A 23,900-nucleotide genomic window follows, 5' to 3' on the forward strand; every position below is an offset into this window, starting at 1 on the left:
GTCAGGGAGGCTCTTAGAAATGTCATTTCCAGGGGCCAGTACTTTTAAGCCTGCAGTTTATTCTACGATATATCCTTCTCAAAACAGTTGGGGTAGGTTATGTGCTTACCCAGGCTGAGATCACCCCTGCAGAGGATCAGAAGAACTGAAATGGTTCCCAAGTAAACTAGGTGGCATAAGCTGCATGTCATAATGTCAGCGTAACACTGATTACACTCCCCTTAGGGGAGAGTATGTTCTTTCAAACCAGACTTGTTGAGAGTTTTTCTTTATCAGACTATGGTGCTGCATACATCTTGTCAAAAGCCAGCAAATTAGCAGAGGCTTGTTGTTTCAGCAGCAGCCAAGTAAGTATATGGCACTTTAATAATTTCAGAAGCAGCAGCATCTTCTGGTGCAGTGCATTTAAACCAATTGCACTAGCATTCATTTTTGGCTCCTCAGGGATCGGCCCCCTAATAAGCTTCAAGGAGTACTGAAATGGTTCATAATTAAACTGGCAGCATCTATAAAATGGCCATTCTTGGGAGATCTCTGCAGAAGCCACCCCATCTTAAGCTAGTAGCTCCTCCATCCAGAGTTAATACCTGAGGGCCAGATCATTCCTTGGTATCTGCCATTTTTCATGGAAGCAATAAAAATCACCTTTTCTCATAAGGATGGTCTTGAGATGGTGCCTTCATAACATAATATTCTTGGTATAGTCTCTGGTGTGTTTGGATAATTCCTGCTGGCAGAATTAGGTAGATTAGCCTGCACAGGGAACCTGAATGATAGAAATGTGGTCTTTTCCCTATAGAGAAGTCTGGAATAGTCATTGATACAAAGAGAGTCCCTACATTCCGTGTCCTTCACCAGAACTTATTTTAAAATGACATTGTTCACGTATAAGGATATGAATGTTAGCATATAGTTTAAAAAGTATTCCTGTCACTTTCTCTATATGAGCCAAAATGGGTTGTATAAATTTGGCTTTTGCTGTCTGAATGCCATTTCTTTCCCTAGGACATCCCTAGCTTTGTTCTCCATCCTCCTTTCCTTTTGTGACAGCAGGTCTATTGTTTTTTTTTTCTTTTTCTTTTCTCTTTAGGCTAATCATCTAGTACCCACACACAACTTTTGAAAATTTCCTTTCCAAAGTCATATAATATTAATAACAGTGCTTATTGGTTGTAAGTGCCTTTTATGTTCTAGGCAAGTGCTTTACATATATTTGTTATTTTAAATTAACATTAACTCTGGGAAGTAGAATTTGTTCCTACTTTACAGACAATAAAACTGAGGATCAGAGAAGTGTTGTCACCCATGTAACACAAGGAGCCAGTGGTGGAGATGTGTGAGTCACACTCCAAAGATCTCAACTACCTTACTGTACTCGAAGCACTAGAATGCTTTGAGCACGTTCTTTGTTGTTGGGACTTCCTGACTCCTTGTGGGCTCTTCATCACTGTCGTCTTCCAGGACATAGGGGCATATGTGAATGGTTCATTCTTGAAGGGAGATACAGATGCACAAGAGAGATGGTGCAAGGGGTGTGTAGGCCCCTCTAACTTTCAGAGATGACCACTTTGAATGGACTAACATTTGTTTCTTTCCTCCACTGCCATTCACTATTTATCTTTGTCTTCTCACCTTTTATTATTACCCCCACCCTCCAGCATGATATTCATGTTGTACAGTTTCTATGAGGTTGTACTTCTTTCTACACAAGCAGAAAGAAATTACAAGAGTTAGACTTACAACTGAAAATCCCATTGCTTGCAGAATGTTAACTCAGGTGTAGGTGCATTAGGGGTTGGAGTCGCCTCCTGTGTGGATCAGCAAGTCCTAGCCAGAATTCCACATAAACATTGCATTCTGTTAGTGGACGATGCTGCTGAAATTATTTCATATCAAGTGGAAAACAAGCATACCTAACAATTAATATTCTCATAAATTTTATTGCTGGTAAAGTGACAGTGTCCAGATAGTTAACATAGACTATAGGGGTTGGCAAGCTATGGCTCACATGCCAACTGCCCGTTTTTGTAAGTAAAGTTTTGTTGGAACACAGTCATGCTCATTTACTATTCTGCATGGCTGCGTTTTGCACTACAGTAGAGCTGAGTAGTTACAACAGAGACCATATCGTCCACAGAGACTGAAGCATTACCATTTGGCCCTTCACAGAAAGTTTGCAAACCACTGGCATAGGTTAAATGTACTATGACTATGAATCCTCACCTCCCAACCCATTTTCTTTTCTGTGGGACTCAGATTTACACCTGATCCTAGAAAGTATGGAATCTTATAGTAGTCAGTTTGTCTCTGAATTTCTTCCCACTCAAATTAAGCTCACCAAGAAAGCACATTTACAAATTGGCTATATATACAGAAAGAACTATGTTTTATATGCCTTATTATAGCATGTGTTCAATTGCTGCCCTTCTAAGTTTGTGTAAATAATGCTTAATATGTACATCCCTATAAACAAGTTTTTGCACATATCCATGTTTATTTTCTAAGGTTGAATTAAATATACAATCCCTCTAGTGTATGAGAATGCCTGTTTTTTCATATCCTCACTAATACACTATATTGTGGTTTTAAAAAATCTGCCAGTTATAAAGGTGAAAAGTGGTCTTCCTTGATGTTTTAATTTATTTGATTCCTGATGAGATGGAACACTTAAAAATCTTTCTTGGGTCTTATTTTTTTGTGTGTCTTTTTCACACTGATTTTTAATCTACCATATATGTCACAGATGTTTCCCTGAATTTGACATAGAAGTTCATTTTTATGTAGCTCAAATATCTTTTTTCTTTATGGTTTATTCTCCCCTTGCATTTCACAGTGAAGATAAATATAATTTATATAGTTTCGTATAGTTCATGCTTTATTTACTTTTAAATATAAATTCTTTTCCCTTGGGGATCTTCTTGTGTCTGGTATATAACTAATTTTTCTAAATGTCCGCATTCAGTGTTCAGGGGGTGATAGTAAGGGTACTAGTGGGGATCTCAGCAGAAGGAGTTTCAGAATCTTTTCTCCAGTGTCCTGCTTTTGTAACATGACTTAAATATTCTTTCTGCCCATGTTTCTCTTGTGTGACTTCTCAGTTTTTCTACCACTGGCCTATTCTGTCCCCTATAACAGGGGTTGGCAAACTTTTTTGGTAAAGGGCCTGATAGTAAATATTTTAGGCTTTGTGGACCATATGGTTTTTGCCACTGTAGCACGAAAGCAGCCAGAGACAATACATAAACAGACAAATGCGGCTGTGTTCCAACAAAACTGTATTTATTAAAAAAGTAAAAATAAAGGTGGTGCTGGATTTGGCCTGTGGGCTGTTGTTTTTGCCAACATCTGCTTTGTGATATTTTGCTTTGTAACTTTTGCTCTTGTAGTTTCTGCTTAGTCATAGTGGACTACCTCATGTCCATGCCTCTCACCTCCCCTCATAACTTCTTAGAACATTTTTTCACCTCTAGTCTCTGCTACTGATTACCTGTTTCTGTCCATATTTCACAATTTTAAGTTTCTGAGAGCACAGGTGGCAGCCAGACTGGGTGCTTTGTATGTTGTTATGCTCTGGGATGTAAAAGTGATTTACTGGGCTATTTACCTTGTTGCTTCAACATAACCAATTCCATATTACATTCTTTTTCAGGGTCTATTCCTTGCAATGCAAATTTTATAGCAGGAAATGAGCTGTATAGGCACGGCCTCCGTTCTACCTCATCTTTCTCTCTGCAAACTACCTGTTTCTGCTCTTGTTCTGCATTCTGCCCAGTTGTCATTAAATTGAGACTCTGATTGCATGTCAGTTAAGTTTCCTGAGACTGTAGAGGTAACAGTTGTTATTTGGCAGGTCTAGGACATTTCTCCCTATTGATTACTATGTGGAAATGTTTTTCTTTCCCTTTCTATAATCCCGAAGTGCTTTAGACTAACACAACTCATCTATCATAGGTATATCCAGAGTCATTTAATTGCTCTAAAACTAGAAGGCAACCCAGTCATGGGACATCCAAAAGTGCCATACCTAACCATCCTTTGAAGCAACAGTTTCACAAATGACTACACGACCCTACTTTCCCTATATCCTTGAGTCTCTTCCTGCTATCTGGTTTCCTTATCCTCTGTTCTTTGTCCTATTGCTGATGGATAGTTGCTGCTTATTTTTAACTTCTGATTTCTGTGCTTACCAGCTGATCTGACTTAAATATTTCATGATTCTCATATAGGCTGTGGTATGTTCTTTCATCACATATCCATTCATTTCAGCCGCAGAGTTTTTCTCCCTTTGTTTTTCCTGTTGTAAGTTGAATGTAATTTTCTCACCTCATCCTTGTTTGGGGACAGCTTTCATGTCACAACAAGTCATAGGCTGTTGACCAGCTTGTGGATGTCTGTCCTTGGGTCTGATCCTCACTTCCCCTTGATCTGAATAGCCATGGATTCAGAGGAGGGATAGTTGGTCACAAGAATGCTTTCTTAGCTAGACTTGTTTGCAGTACAGTTTCCTTTAGCAGAATTTTGGGCATGCATGACACTATGACGTGTCTACTTTATTCTGTGTGGTTTAGCTCCCTAACGCTGCTTGTTTGTACCATCTAGCAAGTCTCTCAAAGTCTCACCTTCTCAAGTGGGTGTAAAATGTAAATTCCATATCACAAACTGGTTTGCATAGCATCTTTAAAACAAGGGATTTTCTGCAAGATCATAGCCAGTTCCCTAAATTGCATTACTCTTGAGGGGCTATTCTGCTTCTTACTATTGGTTAGGCACTTCTGATTGCTAAAAACAAATTCTCCAGTGAGCTAATGACAGGTTATTGGCCAGTGACTTCTGGGGGAGTTAATGGTGACTGGGATCACATGAAATTCCAATTATAAGGGGACCTTAATATGGTTATGCCCATTAGGGATGGGATCTGGGTCCAGAGAAGCTCTGGGGAACTCAGCAGCAGGAGTTTGTGGATCTTCATGTTAGGATTGTGCCATTTATATAACTGAACGACTTTGTCTTTTTAACTTTTGTGTCTTATTTCTCCCATTGCCTATTGGCTTGCCTATCCACTTTGTTTTACTTTTTTTCTCCACCTCATAGTTTTAGCTTATTCATAGGTTCTGGTTACTTAGGGCTTCACCCTTTTTCCCCCACTGAATAGTATACTTTATTTTTCTTTATTGAAGTATAGTTGATTTACAATGTTGTGAGGGATTCACCTTTGTCATAAGTTTTGCTTGCTTGTGGCCCTCGTGGCCTCACCTCTCTGCATTGTGTTGGCTTGCTATCTATCCTTTCAGTTCCCTTTGCTAATAACTATGATTATTACTTTTGATAGCCCAATTCTAATTTCTGAGAATACAAATGTACTAGGCCTGACTTATCCTAGTTTAGTTAGATATTTATATACCAACGGCAGCAGTTTGTTGGTCTTCACTTTTGTGTTCTGCAATTAATATGATTATTACACCTAGTGTGTTTCTTTTACTTTGCTTCGTTTCTGCTAGCTTCCAGTACATCCATTAATAACTGGCTTCTCTATCCTTTATTTCATGGGTTGCAATTGCAAATGCATGCAGGGTCCAGATGGGGTAAATGTGTAAGATGGTTCTGATATTTTCTTCTTTATTTCTTGAAACACTGCTTGGTTTTTGTTTTGTTTTTTGGCTTTTCTTTTGTTGATCTACTTTTGATACAGACATTGGAAAAGAGAACTCTCTTAAAATAAAGATTTCAAATGCAATGGTAAAGAGCAGTTGATGCTTCTAAGAGGGAGTGTTTGGGTTTGTGGTCCAGTGGAACATGAACCTTTCATCCAAAGGAGAAGGCTGTTACTCCTTGGCTCTTGTTGATTGTTGTCCAGTAAAAATGCGGCCCAATATTGACAAGATTTCCAGCTCTCTACAAGGAGCCTGAGATTGTGCTGTTAGCTTAAATTTGTGTAAATGCTACAGGCCAACAACAGTGTGTTTATAAATGCTTTTATAACCCCATAGCTTCTGCTTCTTTATAATTTTGACTTGTTTGTAGTGTTACCTTTTTTCATGTGGTATGAAACATGAGTGTGTAGTACTACTCATTCAGCTTGGCCTGGGGTTGGCAGTTTTCCTTGGGTACTGTTTAAAACTAGGTTGCAGTTTTGAATGGAATTGTATAGATTAGAATAGATTAGGAAAGAATAGATAAATATAGAATATTTAAAAATAAGAAAATACTAGCCTCCGTCTGGCAAAGGGTAAGTATTTTGTGAAATTTTTGTTCCAGCTGTATATATGTATGTATGTGTATCTTTGATCCATTGTAATTGTATTTCTTACTACAGATTAAACAGTAAGGCATAAGTGAAATAGTGTGAGCAAGCTGGTGTCCTCTGAGCTAAATCCCTTCTATAGACAGGTCTTCTTTGGCTCACACAGTGTTTCTTAAACATCTGGTGGTTGCCAGAGGCTGAGGGGAGTGGGAAAATGAGGAGTTGTTGTTTAATGGGTATAGAGTTTGAATTTTGCAAGTTGAAAAATTTCTGGAGATTCGTTGCTCAACAATATGAATATGCTTAATGCTACTGAACTGAATACACTGAAAAATGGTGAGGACAGTTTAAGAAAAAGAACAGGAGTAGGCCATTAAACAAAGTTTACACAGTCATCAGAATATCCTTGAGTATGTTAAATATAATATTTTCAAGCTAAAAAATACTTGCATGACCATCTTTGATACCACCTTCCATGTCTATATATCAAGGGTCAGCAAACTTTGGCCCCTGGGTCAAACGTGGCCCACCACTTGTTTTTGTTTGTTTGTTTATTTGTTTGTTTTTTGCAGCCTATGAGTGAAGAATGGTGTTTACATTTTTTAATGGTTGAAAAAAATCAAAAGGAGAATAATACGTTATAACCTGTGAAAATTATACAAAAAAATCAGATTTAATTTATGTATTGTCTATGGCTGCTTTTATGTTACAGTGGCAAAGTAGTAGTGACAGAGACCATATGGCCTGCAAAACCTAAAATATTTAATACCTGGCCATTAAAGAAAAACTTGGAAGTTGCTCTATTGCAACAGTTGCCAGTTGCCAGATCCCTCACAGCAACATCTTTGATGGCTTTAAATGCCTAATTAGCAGCTTTGTCATTGACTCCTAGTGGCTATTATCATTCTATTCTAATAAGTGGGGGGATTCTCACTTCTTTATCCCCTACTGTGACACCCTAACCAAATCCAGCAAACTCACATTCTTGCTGAGCTTCAATTATGGCTGGAATCCTGTTAGCAATTTCTGGTATTGTAGGCTCTTTTATTTTCAAGAAACAGATCTCTCTTGGGTCAGCCAGGCAATTTGGACCACCCATGGCTATGCATGGCCAGCCTCTAAGGTAGACAAAGGTTTCATAAGAGTCCAAATAAAGAAAATCCTGTATTTGAATAAGACAATTAAAAAATAAAATGAAATTCAGTTTCCTCTCTGAGGAAAATGGTTTGAGGATTGGAAACGGTTCCAAGATAAATCCAAGCAACGGGGGTTTGTATCATTCATCTAGTATGCCACCTTTAACATCTTTTTTTTAATAAAAATTCTATATGTTTAATGTACACAACTTGATGATTTGATATACACAGTGAAATGATTACTATAGTCAACCGTCAAACTAATTAACTTTCTTCTCACCTAGTTACCATATTTTTTTGTGATGAGAGTACCTGAAAATCTATTCTCTTAGCAAATTTTCAGTATCCTATAGTATTAACTGTGGACCTTATGCCATATATCACAGGTCTTAATTCCTCTTCTCTGCTTTTTTGCCTTCCTCATTATCTATTCAAGCTTCAGTTTACTTCCTAGCTTTGTTTATATTCTGCTTCCTTATAAATTTTCAGTTATTCATCATTAAACCTTGCTTATTGCTCCAGTGTCCTTGGCTATATCTCATGTTTCCCAGTGCTGTCATTTAATATTCAGCTCCCTCTACTATGGGCCTCACTCTTCTTGCATTTCACAAACTTTATTACTCAATGCAAGGATTTAAGTGGCTTAGCTCACCGCTGCTTGAATAGTGAGTTTTTGAGTCATGCAGTGACATAGCACTTAGGTAGTGTGTCCCACACCTGGTACATTCAGCTTTGGATGACAGGACAGGTCATATTCTAAAATTCATTGCTCTCTCAGACTGCCTCATCTCCAGAACTATGAGTGGGACAGTTTACCTTAGATGAGACTGTGAGTGTAGCCACCACTTGATTCAGGTGTGTTTGTGTTGCATTTCTGCATCCTGACTACGAAGCACATATGCCCCTCATTTCATTTTCTCATTTCTGAAGATGGTTCTGTTTATACTTTTCTAGCTCTTACTTAAGCAGAAATGTTGGAGAATAACTAAATCACAGCCAAATGCTATAGTCTGAAGTGATGTCATGAGGCCACTTTAGAAATTTCCCTGCCAATTTTAGAAGCATCCACCTATCTGTGATCTTCTTGGCCATTTCAATTTTCTCTGTTGTGATTGTATCGAAACTTACCTTTATTCGATGTGTAGTCCTGTGACAATAACTTTGCCACAGTTCCTGTAGGCCCTTAACATTCTAGCCTGGGTTGTGGTGAGGTGTGTCTGTTCTCTGCCCCACCACCAAGTAATAACCAGGTCTAAGTATTTTATTTCCTGCCAAAATTCTGTTTATGTACCCCATCTGTACATTATATTCTAAATTACATATGATTTCTGGTTTCAAGAAATGAGAGGATTAGCTCAAGAAATAGACATTTATTATCTAGATACACATAGTAAGACACACACAGTAAGGAAGATAGGGATTTCATAGGAATCTTAAGAACAGTGTGGTATGGAATTCCATCTCTGGTGTCTCTAGGAACTTAAGCACATGGAGTTTGTAGACCTTTTCCATTGTGCCATTGACTTGAATTAAATCAGCTATTTGATCAGCTATTCGCCTACGTTCTAATTCTCTCTCTTTTTTTTTTCTTCCTCGTGACTGGCTTTGCCACTACCCTACTTTGATGAGGCTTTCAGCTTCAGCTTTCACTGGTAATGACCTAGTTTTCATTGTTTTTACTCAAATTCCAAAGAGTGAGAATCTAATTGGCCTAGTTTGTCTTTATTTGTGCAGTGCTTTTTCATGCTTAGACATGCTGGCAATGTATGGATTGGTCCCGACAACTGTGCTCATTGGAGAGGATGTAATACTAGATAATGTGAAACAAAAGCTGGTCATTAAGGGTTGTGCTACAGCTGTGACAATAGACAAGGTGGTGATCTTTAGAAGGATGCGGGTGTACATTTTTAGGAGCCTGAATACTGGACATGTTTAGTCCAGTGGTTCTCAGACTTGGGAACCTACGGTCTGTTCCATGTTATTCCGTGCCTGTTGGAATGGTAACTGAGCACCATGTCTAGCTATAACAGAGACAAAATCATGCTTTCCAGAGTCAGTACCTCATGGTTATATTGGAATTTGCACATCATTGTCAGAAGAGAAATAACTGTCAAACCCTGCTTTGCTTATTTTTTTGTAGTTGCTATAACACAGCCACTACCAATTGTCTCAGTGCTTAACCCTAAGTGGGTGTATGTATCAGTCACAAAGGCAATTGTGTAGTTAGTGGCTTTGTCACAACATAACCTGGACTTCTAGAAAACATTGCATCCTGGTATCTGGAGGGGATTGTGTATGATTTTTTACCCTACAGCCATACCCTAACAATGCCAAATGTTTTTTATTTCTGCTGGGGGTCTGTTTCATGCAACTATATTTCTTATACAAATTTCTATATAAAATTGGCTCTTTGGTCTCAAGAAATGAAGAATCACTCAGCCTACCTCATTAATAGGGGTTTATTAAATATAAATATGTTGAACAATGGAAGATGGGGCTTTAATGGGAATCTAAATATAGGAACACTATTGAGTATGGGAACTGGATTTGAGCAGCTGTGGGCACCTTAACAGCAGGTATTTTTGGTTCATTACTCTATTTTTTTTTCCTTTTTCTTTCGTTTAAATAATTTCTTGTAACTTTGCTCTGTTTAGATTATGTAGTTTTTGTTCAGTTATGAGAGCAATCTTTAGAGGATGGTGGATTATTGGCTAGCTTAATGGATGGAATAGGAAAGTGGAAGATGTAAAATGTCAGAAAACATACATTCAGAGCTAGATAAGTTTGTTCTCTGAGCCTAAACTGGCTAATCCATTAAACACAATCTCCTGGGGAAAAAAAGCAGAAGATTCTACTAACTGATACACAGGGTTTCCTCATTGAAATAAAAGTAGATATACCAACTAATCTAGAAGCTAGCTGAAGTACAAAGAAGAAATCCCAATTAGAAGAATACCCCAGTTTCAAGATAAAATGCATGCATTTAAATGCAGTCCATCTGGTTGAAAGTTGGCACAAGATACTAAATTCTTCCCCAAGATAGAAAGCACAAACGAAGATTGGGGAGGAGTCTCACTTTATGATCTTACTCTCAAATTGCTTAGCACTCCTCCACTTGCGAATACACTTGAGACAGTAGGTGTGGTTGCAGTTGGAGAGGATCCTAAATCCACACTCACTGGGGTTGGCGTTCCTGTTGACCACCTACATGGAGATCCCACACACCATGTGCTTTCTGTGCTACACTGTGAATGAGAGCTCCATGTCTTTCTCCTGGGCCTCGATGCAGGATTTTATGTGTTGTGATCTCTGGGCAGCGTCCATTGGATGGAGGACCTGCAGCCCACACATATCACACGAGTCTCTGTGGAGATACACACAGCTCTCCCCACATTGGCACTCCCGCTGCAGCACAGGGGCAGAGCTGCTTCTTTGTTTCCACTGCACTTTGCTCCTTCTCGGATTCTTTCTTGGTCACTGAGCCCTGCAGGGGTGCTTCAGTGGAGGAAGGGACAGTACAGCCACAGTAGGGCTGCCCAGGAACAAACTCGATGGCGTTCACCCAGTCTTCTGAACCTGCTCCTACAGTTACAAAGTTTGAATTTCTTGGCTCGGCTTCACCCATATTCATTTCAACAGTTGGTCCAACTACTGATGAGAGACTTGAGGAAGCAGCAAGGGATGATTTTACAGTTAGATCTGTAGTCGTTGCTTCTTCCTGTTTCAGTGGCTTGCTATGTTCATATCTGCAGCGGTCTCTGTAAATACAGTACCCTCGTTTCAAATACTTGCACACTACACCATATGGACTGTCAGAGGGGTTATGTGAGTAGCGACAGTTACCTCCTTCCTTACAAACCCCATGCATGAAATACCTGCAGGTGACCTGTTTAGTCCAGCCGCTACTGCGGCCTCCCCCACCCCCGGGGACGGGGAGGTGACTGGGGATAGGGGTGGCGGAGGCAGCTGCTGTCGCTCCTGCTCCTGATGTTGTGGCTGTTGTTCTGGGAGCTGCAGCCTCCGCCATTACTGTTTATCCCACACAGCAATGGCGCCGGCACTTCCGGGATGATTACAGTGTGGCTGCGGGGAGGAGAAGGCGGCGAGGTGAGGGGCGGGGAGGGGAAGGACACTGAGGCGCCCGCTCGCTCCCCTAGGCCCCACGTCGCGTCCTGGTTCATTACTCTTGTGCTACACCATTGACATCACTCAGCCACTCTGCATTTGCTCTTCCTCTTAGCTCAGTGGTTTTCTATCAGAGCTGTACATTAGAACCAACTGAGGAACTTTAAAAATAAACCAGGGTAAAATACTACTGTGATTTAATTGCCCTGGGCATCAGTATTTTTAAAGTTCCTTATCACTGTTCATGCTGCTGCTTTTTTTTTTTTGGCTACACCACACCGCATGTGGGATCTTAGTTCCCCAGCCAGGGATCAAACCCATCCCCCCTGTAGTGGAAGCACGGAATCTTAACCACTGGACTGCCACAGAAGTCCTCTTTTGCTATTAACTGGCTTCCCCAATCTTTATTTCTTTACCTTTCAGCTTCTGCTTACTTGTGGTATTCATGGATTGTATTACCTGGTAAATCTGCCTTCTCTTGGCCTTTATGAGCTCCCTTAGAGAAGAGCCTATGGACATGACAGCAAAATTAAAGTGTCTATTGCAGAGGTTGGCAAACATTTTCTGTAAAATTCCAGATAGCAGATATGTGAGGCTTGTAGGCCACACAGTCTCTGTTGCAACTATTCACTCAGGGAATCAATCAGAGACAGTGAATGCAGAATCTGTTCACAGCCAGATTTGACCCATTGGTTGTAGTTTGCTGACCCCTGGTCTGTTCCTTCTTTGTTCATAGTAAAACTTCTTGTTTATTCTTTTTCAATATCTTCTTAGCTACTGTTCTCCAATTCACTGTTAACTTGAATATAAGAATTACTTTGTGTTAGAATGGGCATCATCAGAAAATCTGCAAACAGTAAATGCTGGAAAGGGTGTGGAGAAAAGGGAACCTTCTTGCACTGTTGGTGGCAATGTAAATTGATACAGCCACTATGGAGAACAGTATGGAGGTTCCTTGAAAAACTAAAACCAAAATTACCATATGACCCAGCAATCCCACTACTGGGCATATACCCAGAGAACACCATAAGTCAAAAAGACACATGCACCCCAATGTTGCAGCACTATTTGCAGCACTATTTTCAATAGCCAGGTCATGGAAGCAACCTAAATGTCCATCAACAGATGAATGGATAAAAAAGATGTGGTACATATATACAATGGAATATTACTCAGCCATAAAAAGGAATGAAATTGGGACATTTGTAGAAACATGGATAGACCTAGAGACTGTCATACAGAGTGAAGTAAGTCAGAAAGAGAAAAACAAACATCGTATATTAATGCATATATGCAGAATCTAGAAAAATGGTACAGATCAACCAGTTTGCAAGGCAGAAATAGAGACACAGATGTAGAGAACAAACATTGACACTGGGGGGGTTGGGGGGGGGGTTGGGATGGGATGAATTGGGAGATTGGGATTGCCATATATACATTACTAATAAGAAAACAAATATCAAATTGTAAAAAAATAAACACAGGTAACAGGATGGGAAAAAATTACTTTGAAAAATTATACTTCATCTAAAAAAATTCACTTAGCTATATATTGATCATAATAGTATTTGATTTGTAAATTCATTTGGTCAGAATTAACATGCTTGTCACATTTGTTCTCTTCTAGAGACATTTAGTCAAGTCTTTTTATGTGCTAATAATCATAATTTTCATCATGTAGATCCCCCCCAAATTTCTTGTGTTACTCCTTAGGTATTTTATGCCATATGTAGCCACAATTTTCTATTAATTTTAATAACTTTATTTTTCCTAGCTTATTTCAAAATGGAAGTGCTCTTTTTCCTGGTTATAAAGAGGTACTTATAATCAGTTCAGATAATACAGGGATATAAAAAGTGCAGTCAAGATAAGCTGCAATCCCATCATTCGACTAAAACCACTGTTAAACTTTTGATGTATAGACTTGAATGTTGGGCTGTCTGTTATTGAGCATTTATTTTATTTAATTATGCCACCTGTTCAGATTCTGTGCTGGTTAAGCAATTTTATGATTATAATTTGGCTACAAGCAAAGAATATACTCCTCATATGGAAACAAGTATTCTGGTTACATAGATGGGTATGTTTCTTGTAGTCAATTAAATTGCTGTGTTGGATTATTTACCTCTCATTATAAATTAAATTGCTGTGTTGGATTATTTACCTCTCATTATATGTCAGCTATGATGAATGCCCTTGTAATTTATCTTTGCACAGTTGACTCATCATTTCCTTACCAACCGTAATTTTTAGTCACAGAAACTGCAGTGAATTCTCTCAGGGCCCTTACGCCTGGTTTGTTTCCATGGAAAAGAGCCTAACAAAAGATTGATAGTGTCGACATGTTCCTGGCAGCAGGCATGAGCATAGTATGCATTTGGAGAAGTATTAGAGAATATGATAAAAATAAATGGTTATAGTTTGTTAGGAGAAACTCCCTCATTTTCTAATTTACCTGGAGAATTGCTTTAGTCAGTTCAGAGATAGCAGCATATATATGTTTTGTCCTGTTCCTGAGGCACAGTGGCTGGAAGTTGGCTACAATGGACCACCAAAGGATTTTTACACTCCTTCAAGTCATTCAACTGGAGAGAATTGCATGAAGTATTTGTAATTGGAAAGTATGCGTGCCTGCTTTTAGTAGCTTGGAACTTGATAGCAATGTCATTAACTGAAAGTAGGATATAAGATATTTTAACTGAGAATAACAGCTTAATATCTAAAAAGAAGTTCTATATCACTAAGAAGAAAAATGTCTTGCTGGGAACAAGTTTGAGTAACAAATATACTTTTTTCTTTTTGGGGGAGAAAAGTGCCCTCTCGAACAAACAAACAAACAACAAAACAAAAAACACTTGCCCAGGGGAAAATGCATTGTTTTGCTTAAAATCAGAAGTAGTTACTAAGTTTTATGATAGATGTAACCTCATTTATTGACAGTTATAATCCAGTGATTTAAGAAATTTGACAGGATAATTATAACCCAAAACATCTAATTGTTATAATGTAAATATATTATATTTAATTGTGGTTGTAAAAATGCATTTTAAAACTTCAAGGAGAACAAAGGTGGCCTATATGATTTGGCTGTTTAATATCAAAAAGTGGATGGTATGGTTGGGGGTTACTGGATCACAGGACTCAGCATATAGTTGTACCTATGGCTAACATAGTAAGGGTACATAGGCTTTCTAAAGTTAGCATAAGGAAAAAGACACAAGCAGAGTCTGGAGGAGTCCCTCTGCAGGCTTCTGTCTGCTTTCTCCTTCATGTGAGTAATCACACAGAGCATCCCCCAGCAATAAAAATGCAGCAACACATGTACAATGTTTCTGCCAGGGAAACTTGTTAGAGACTCAGCAATCAAGGCTTTTATTGTGAGCTGGTCACGCAGACACTTTCTGCTTAGCATGTACCAAGATTTCAGACTTCCAGAAAGAAAGTAGGTATTCAACGTGATCCACGTTATTTATACAAGCAGTTTAGGCACAGTGAGCCACCCTTATCAGTTAAGAAAAGTTTTATATCAGTGTAGGGAACTGTTTACCAGTAAAGTTTCCTGATGCCAGCCAGGGGCCAACCTTGCAAGCAGGCCTTTCTAAGGATAGTAGTCTTAGGCCTGCTATATTAACTCTTTTCTGTGTACCTGGGTTGAATGTATAATAATAGATCAAAATTAGAGCATTCTATAATTGATCACATTCAGACCCTGCTTAAGGGAAGTGGTGGGCCCCTTAGATAAGAGTGAATTTAAATATATGATTTCTTTTCTGTTTGGGGCATGTAAAAAAATTTGGGGGAGCCTTTTAGGTTATGTCAAAGAGTGACTTAACCTTACTTGTAAAGTATTTTTAACAAAATCTTTGATATATTGGCTATTTTTTCCTTCCTTTTTTCCTCCTTACACTGTTGCAAATAGTTAACTGAGAGAAGTGTGTTAATTTAAAAATTTGGGTGTCATTCCTTCCCCACACATTAATTTAGAAATTGACCTTCAAGGAATCATACTTTAAGAAAGAAGTCCAAGGGAATAGTAAAGTTTTGTCCTACAGTTTCACATGAATTTAATTAGAAAACTGAAAGTTAAAGTAACAAACTTCACCATTTGAGAAGATTTAAAAACAGATAGACTTCGCCCTAGGAAGGAGTTGTGGGAGGGAGGGGATATGGGGATATATGTGTAAATACAGCTGATTCACTTTGTTGTACAGCAGAAACTGGCACAACAGTGTAAAGCAATTATACTCCAATAAAGAGCTTTAAAAAAAACAAAAAATAAAACAAAACAGATTGACTGTGCTATCTGGGCATAATTCGATTCAGGTAATACTATTTTTCTCCCTTATCAGAAATTGAAGAAATTGCTGTAACCCCTTTGATGCATTTTCCTGCATCAAAATTTAAAATGTGGAAGTCTATTTAGACACCAAAATGTTTACATTGGCTATCTTTTGAGACAGGTTTACATAAGTAATTATTATTTCTGCCAGGGTGTTTGGGTTTCTTTGATTTTTTTTTCCCTTAATGAAAATATATTGGAAAAAAAGTCAATAATTTAGTTGGTAGGTTGACAGTGAGCAGTTGATACTGTTCTGACACCAGGTCTCTGACACCACCTGGCTTCAATTCAGTTCTGATGCTAATTACCCCCAAATTAATACCAGATCCCACAAGTTAAGGGCAAAGTCTTCCTGAAGACTGCTTCCCTTTAGTAGATCTTAGGGCAACCTATACTTCTAACCAGTCAGCTAAATTCAGGGATCCCTGTGACCATCTCAGGTTTGTTAATTTGCTAGAATAATTTCCAGAACTCTCTGAAAGTGCTATACTTACAGTTCTATTATAAAGGACACAACTCAGGAGCAACCAAATGAAGAAGATACATAGGACAAAGTCTGGGAGGACCCTGGATAAGGAGCTTCCGTGCTCTCACCCTTTGGACTCAGGATGTGTCAGCTTCCTGGCACATCAAAGTGTTCACCAACCAGGAAGCTTCTTGAGCTCTGGGTTTCTAGAGTTTTATTGGAGTCTTATCATTGGTCACTTGCTGAAATTCAGTCTGCAGCCCTGCTCCGCTCTCTGAAGGCCTAGGGGATAGGGCTGAAAATTCCAAACTTCTGCTAATATGCTTGGTCTTTCTGACATGGCCATCCCCTCTCTCTGGAAACTTAAGAGCCCATCTTCAGTCACCTCGTTAGTATAAACTCAGGTGTGCTCAAAAGGGACTCCTCATGCATAACAAAAGAACACTTATTACTCGTGCATTTTGGAGATCTGTGCTTTCCAGCAGGGGACAAAGACCAGATTTATTATATTACACATTTTTATATTTTATCTCTAGTTTTGTGAAGCTTTTTGTTATGAGGAGCACAAATGATAGATCCAGTGAGGGGATCATAATTTGCAAGGCTACAAGTAAGCAGTAAGGGAGGTAAGAATTTTACTGGAAACCCACCAGAGGAACTGGCTGTGCCTCTCAGGCGTGGTAATTAGAAGGCCACCAGGAAATGGAGGCATCTGGAGAAACCCTTCATGGGTTTGTTTTTGGTTTTGTTTTCTTATGGGCCATGTTTGTCGTGGGATCTTAGTTCCCCAACCAGGGATCAAACCCAGACCCTAGTCAGTGAAAGTGTGGAGTCCTAACCACTGGACTGCCAGGGAATTCCCCTGTTCTGCATTTCTGCTCTATCATTACCTTACCTCTGATTGTTTTACTCTCTCCTTTGACCTTTTATATCCTTCTCTACACTAGAGCTTCTGCTTGCTCATAGTTTCTGCTTTCGCGTGAAGCCTTAGAGATCCAATTCTAGCTCTCACTTGGTTATGCATATTTAAAACTTGAGTACTTATAAATTGTCATCCTGACTGGCTCTTTCCTAGGCTAGTCACCTTTTCCTAGGCTAGGCTGGGAATTAAAAGAGTAGCAGACTCAGAAGACTACTCTGCTACTACAGAGAAGTTTCCCTTAGGAGCCAAGGGAAGACAGGCTTATTACAATGTAAAGCACTTCTAAAACAACATTAAAATGTTTCTCTTTAAAGAGTGCTTAAAGTATTAAGGATATCAATCCTTTTCCTAATGCCAAAAGCAAAATTCTTAATATGAAAGATTGATAAATGTCATGGTATAAAATTTGTTTAATGTATTAAAAAGTGTTTGACTTTGGATTTACTTTTAGAAAGGAATTCTAAATCTCAAGACTAAATCAATATATTTGTTTATTTTTTCTTGTTCTGTCAAAATCTTTTAATCCTTAATTAATTTTTTTTAAGTGAAAAGGATTTACTTTTTTCTCTCTCCCAATTGTTTGGTTATTCCATTTGTTAACTAATCCATTCTTTGCTCACCAATTTGTAAACACACCTTTATCTTTCTGTGTCTTCAAACATAGAAGCCATAAAATAAGATTCCTAAGTGCAGCTAACCTAATAAAATACTTCATGTCAAAAGGGCTGTAAATGAAGTCAAAAGAAAATGAGAAACTTGGAAAATATTTGCAACATGTATTACTTAGTGCTAATCTCCATTAATATATAAAGACTCTAAATGAAGAAAATCAAAAGACCACAGTTTAAAATGAGCAGTGGGCATGAACAGAGACAGTTCACAGAGAAACAACACTTAAAATGTTCAAGCTCATTTATAAGAGAAATGCAAAATAAAACTTAAAGTTAACACTTGAGAATTTTGCTGGAAGAACTATGGGAAAGCTGGCATTTATAGAATGTTAGAGTGCAAAATAGTATAATACTTATGGAGGACACTCTGTAGATATCAAAACTATAGTTGCCTTTATTCTTTGATCCGGTGATCCTGTGTATCTACACATATGAAACAAATTGCATATGTAACATTGCAGATTGTTTTATAATAGTAAAAGATTGGAGACAACCCAGGAGCCCATCAGTGTGGAATACTAGGTTGCTGTAAAAAGGCATGAGGAAGCATTCTCTGCAGTGATGTATTGTTAAGTGAAAAAGTACAGTGTTCACTTATGTTTAAAAAAAATAACACAGATTATATAAAAGTGGTTACCTGTAAGTGCTGGGGGAATGGGGCAGGTGTATCCAGGGATGAGAACAAGAATTTTCTATATGTAATTTTTTATATAGAGATGGGGAGGGTAGTAGAATTGATAGGTTTGAAAGGTTCAGGTGACAAGATACAGCTTTAGTTTTTACTGTAATGTTTTGTATATTGTGTATATTTCTAAGGTATATTGTGTTTGCTGATCTGTTGATTTCTTTCACACTGGTCTTTTAACTATACTTTATTAAGAGGTTTTTGATTAGCTTTTTATTCAACTTGTATACATTAAATGTCTCCTGTGCCATGGATACTGTACATAATTTATACATGTAATAGGTTCTAGGTTTTCTCTGGGAGATCAGTAAGCTAGGGAAAGTATAATAGAGAGAGTTAAGTACAAGGTACATAGGAAGGGAGGCTACCTAACAGTATACATGATAGGAGGGGAGAAGAAGACTTTGCAACATTGGACTTCAGGGGAATTTTATCACCAGAGTTGCACCCTAAGGCAGAAGCCATATTTGGGGCCAAGTAACCAAGCTAACATTGGTTGATCTTGTTCTCTGAAGGACTTTTGTTATTGTCACAGTGGACTCATCACCATATATATCAATGTATTGCCACCAAGGGGCTTAAATTCCGATTATTAGAGGTTCCAAGAGACCTACTTTTGTCCAGTAGGTGTTCTTGCTAAAATTATTGTAATTCTGGGCCAGGAATCATATCAGTCATAAATGCAGCCTTTTTCATATGTCTCTAGATAAATATTGTCTTTTTTAAAATTTCATGTTGTTGATTGTCACCCATTCCCTTCTCTTGGAATCATGATACCTTGGCAGCCTGGCATAATTTCCAGTTTATTTTCACTTTGTAGAAATTTAAAAATCTTTTGAAGTAATGTTAAGTGTCTGGCTTAAGTTATGCTTACGGGGGGGGGGGTGTTCCTTTGACCCAGAATGTTCCCTGTGATGTTAGACCAAATATAGTGATTCAAGCCCAAGGGGTCAGTATATCTTGTAGTAACTTTAGTGACTGAGCTATAATTGGTAATTTTATACTTTCAGCTGTATTATTTTCTAGTTTAGAGGTTACATGATATGTCTATCAGTACCTGGGATTGAACAGTTGCATAATCATATTACACAAGCATTACACCCTGGGTCTGAAATTACATTGTAATGTAGGGTGTAGGCATATCCACTTTCAACAGATTGTACGAACATCTTTAAAACCAATGAATTTCTACCAGAGTCATGGAGCTCAAAGGTATATTGTAGAATTTGTAGGAGTCTGCTAAGCATTAACACTTTCAGCTCAGGTTAGGTTGGAATAACGTAAGGTGGCCTGCCATCTTGCATTGATATATTCCCTATAACCCCTGATTGATTGGCAGCCTAGTGGCAATTTGGTTGTTGCTGCTGATATGTAAACTCTTTGCTGATATATACAAGGGTTTGTGTCTTTGTAGGCTAAGCATTTTTATCCTTTTAGAATGCTGTGATTCCATGTCTTAAAACTGCCTGGCACTTAGTGGGTGCTCATTAAATGTTGAATAATTGGTATGACTATAATACCAATATGTATACAGTACCATATGTGTCATCCCCTAAATGCAAACAGTGTGTTACACATCATTTATATTTTTATGTATCTTGTACACTTGTTTTGGGGTACTTGGACTAGTAATTCTGTATGATAATTTATGAGTAAAGAGAGGGGCTGCAGTAGGGAGGGTGGGCAGGAGTCGTGGGAGGGAGAGGATATGGGGATGTATGTATAAATACAGCTGATTCACTTTGTTGTACAGCAAAAACTGGCACAACAATGTAAAGCAATTCTATTGCAATAAAGAGCTTAAAAAAAAGAGAGTATGCACATTTAATAATTTGATTCATTAGGTTGCTAGATTGCCCTTTGAAAATGTTCCAGTTTTACTGTCACTCACAGATTATGATAGTTTTTTTTTTTCAAAAAACAATGATACATGCAAATAGTAATAGTTCTATTTGCACTAAAGTGGATATAGTTAAAAGTTCTCTTTCCATCCATGGTTTCTTAGTCCTCAATCTTGCTTCTTCCCAGATACAAGTCCTGTTACTAATTTCATGTGTAACCTTTCAGAGATAGTCTCTGCATATATAAGTTGATACTCTTCTTATAAAGTCAGCATATTGTAGAAACAATAGCCTGATAAAAATAGATCTGTGGACCACTCTCTGACAGTGATATATGGTTGATCCTTGGACAACAGGAGTTTGAACTTCCAGGGCCCACTATATATGAGTATTTAGTTTTTCAATAAATACGTTCTATACTACATGATCCCTGGTTGGTTGAATCTTTGGATGTGGAACCATGATCATGGAGGGCTGACTGTAAAGTTGTATGTGGATTTTTGACTGCGTTGGGAGGGAGGGGTTCAGCACCTCTAACCCTGGTGGTGTTCAAGTGTTAACTGTATAAGGAAATAACCTAAATATAAACTTGGTGAGAAGAATCGAGGAACAAATTCATGACTACAGGCAAGTAGTGTTTATGCCAACCATGCAAGGATGATTCAATTTTAGGAAATCTGTGAATGTAATTACCACATGGTTAGGCCAAAGGGAAAAAACATCATATGAGCAGCCCTACAAGTTGAACTTCTTTTTAGTATTTTTGTAATTTAATCAAAATCATTGTTCCATTTGAATCTTGTTTTGATGTCAGTAGTCATATAATGATCTCACATTCTATTTTAAAAGGCTAGCCAATTGCCCAGTACTATTTATTGAAAATTCATCTTTTGCTCATTTGTTTAAAGTTACATCTTGTCAAATACTAAATTTCATAATTTATGTGGGTCTGCTTCTGGTCTGCTCCTGTGTGAGTCCATTAACTGTCTTTTCTGTGACAGTATGGAATTATTTTGATTGTGTAAGTATTAGGTTACTCTTTGCTGTGCCAACTTGCTGCCTGTCCATATTTAGATTCATTTATGTGATACCATTCCATATACTCTAAATTTCTTGGTTCTACATAAAAATATTTGTGTCAGTAACTATTCATCATGGCTCTTGACTTTCCCACTTCAACAATTTACTAGGGTAGTCTCCATCTGAGTTTTTTCCATTATTCTATTTTGTGTCAGTTCTACCCAGGGTTTTTGTTTTTCCCAGCTGCTATTATACTTTCTTTTTCCTGCCACAGGTGTACTGTAAAGATGTCATATGGTGTATACATACATGGACTTTATAACAGGAAATCTTAGGTTAAAATTAATATGCAGGGTGATTTTAATCAGAGTACACAGAAGAGCTAAAGCAGAAATAGTACTATAATATTTCATGATCTGTGCTTGCTTGCATGCCTATTATTGCACATTGCTTGTGTTCTTGATTGAGATAGTCTTATCAAAGTAATATTTATGGGATGTTTCATGACTGTCATATTCATAGAGTCCTCTGTCTTGCCTTGTGTCTTTGCATGCCTTAAACAGGACCCATTGTCATACACAAGTCATTCAATTATGTGTTCTAAAAATTATCAATTTTGGCATTTAACATGTGACTCTGGACTATACATCAGAATACTTGGCTCTTAGTTTGAAATTAAAATTCATACATAATATAATTTATTTAGCAGTTTACTTTAAAGCTGTTTGTTCCTTTCACAAATAATGGTGCAGTGAAAACATGATCCGTATTTCCTTGTGTATTTTTATATGATTTGTATATGATGGTATCTTTGCAAAGGTTGGTAAAAATATGAACATTTTTTATTAAAGTTCTTCTCAGTTGCCCATCCAGAAATGTTTTATTTAACCATTTTATAGTTGCTTAAGTAATTTTCTTCAAAATACAAGACTATGTATTGTTTAACCTGTATTTTAGCACAGTATTATGAAACAGGTATCCCAAAATTTTCCTTGCACATCAGGGGTCTCAACAAGGATATTATAAATTGAATTCAGTTTCCTTTTTTGAATTTGTAATAAGTCTAATTTTTAGTACACGGAAAGATCAAAATGTGTGGTAACCTATTTATAGAGTAAAATTGGGGGGAGGTGGATGTCATCATTCTGGTTATTTATTTTTTAAATAAACTTTTTGTTTTTAGAAAAGTTTTCGATTTACATAAAGTTACAAAGAGTTCTCATATATCTCCCACTCAGGTTCCCCTATATTAACATTTTATATCAATTACTATGGTACATCTGTCACGTTTCCTCTCTCCCTAGCCTCTGGCAACCTCTAATCTACTTTCAGTCTCTGTGGATTTGCCTATTATGGGTACCTCATATAATTGGAGCAGTATAATATTTGTTGTTTTGCATGTGTGTGTGTGTGTGTTTTGTTTTTTTTTTTAGAATATCTTCAAGGTTCATTAGTGTTCAATGTGCCAGAACTTCATTGCCTTTTTTTTAATAGCCAACTGATATTTCACTGTGTGTGTGTGTGTATATCACTTTATTTATGCATTCAGTTTGTTTATATGACACATTTTGTTTTTATACAACATATTAATATATGTATTTTTATATACACACTTTGTTTATAAACCACATTTTGTTTACTATCTAATGGATAGCCCTGCTCTACAACATGCATGTAATGTTTTTGGTTGTTTCTGCATTTTATTAAGCAAATTAAATTGCTCATAGTAAACTGCACGATAGAGAATTATTTAACTCTTGCAATAAAAATCTTGAAATTGGCTCTGCAGTATTAAGATAAAACTTCGGTCTGCTGGAATTATGAGGTATCCATATTGATATTAGCACAGGCTATCCAAAACTTAACAAAAATGTTTTCCTATTTTAGTTGAGATACCTTTGGTATCAGTGTCTATTTTCCTTGATTAAAATTAAATAGCAACACTCATTGGGTAAATAATTTTATGTGATTTTGAATGTATTTTTCTTTTAGCTATAATTTTTATTATAGGTCAGTATGTTGTGTAGAATTGTTATCCATTTCCTGAACATTTCCTCTTTACTTTCCTTTTTTCCTTCTTATTCTCTTCACATTTTCTGAGGACCTTTAGTCAATTTCTTTAGGGAGGAATAAATTCAAATCTATATATCTATCACTCAAAGAATCGTTTTCTTTCCCACATTATACAATGTATTTAAAAATTATAAAAGGCATAGGTATTCATTGTGAAAAAAAAACTGAAATAAAAAAGCATAGCACAATTAAAAGAAGAATAGCCAGAACCACTCGGATTTTTGATACATTTTTTTTTAGTGTGTGTATGTACACTGGTAAGATAGCTCTTAAATTAACAAAAACATTTTCCTGTCTTTAAATATGAATACATACTAATCTCATTTGGACTGTGATTTTTTTGTATAACATGTACCTCTTTTTTAGACATTAAAAGTATTT

At 37.4% G+C, this 23,900-nt stretch overlaps 1 long non-coding RNA gene and 1 pseudogene across 13 annotated transcripts in view; one reads left to right on the forward strand and one right to left on the reverse strand.

The window, feature by feature from the left end:
- Positions 1–23,900, forward strand: part of LOC130841641 (uncharacterized) — a 63,124-nt gene that overhangs the window by 12,464 nt on the left and 26,760 nt on the right. The gene's annotated exons all lie outside the window — the stretch shown is intronic.
- On the reverse strand, positions 10,450–11,404 carry LOC130841640 (E3 ubiquitin-protein ligase makorin-1-like; annotated as a pseudogene).

The sequence above is a fragment of the Hippopotamus amphibius genome, chromosome X, assembly GCF_030028045.1.
Source record: "Hippopotamus amphibius kiboko isolate mHipAmp2 chromosome X, mHipAmp2.hap2, whole genome shotgun sequence".
NCBI classification, from domain to species: domain Eukaryota; kingdom Metazoa; phylum Chordata; class Mammalia; order Artiodactyla; family Hippopotamidae; genus Hippopotamus; species Hippopotamus amphibius.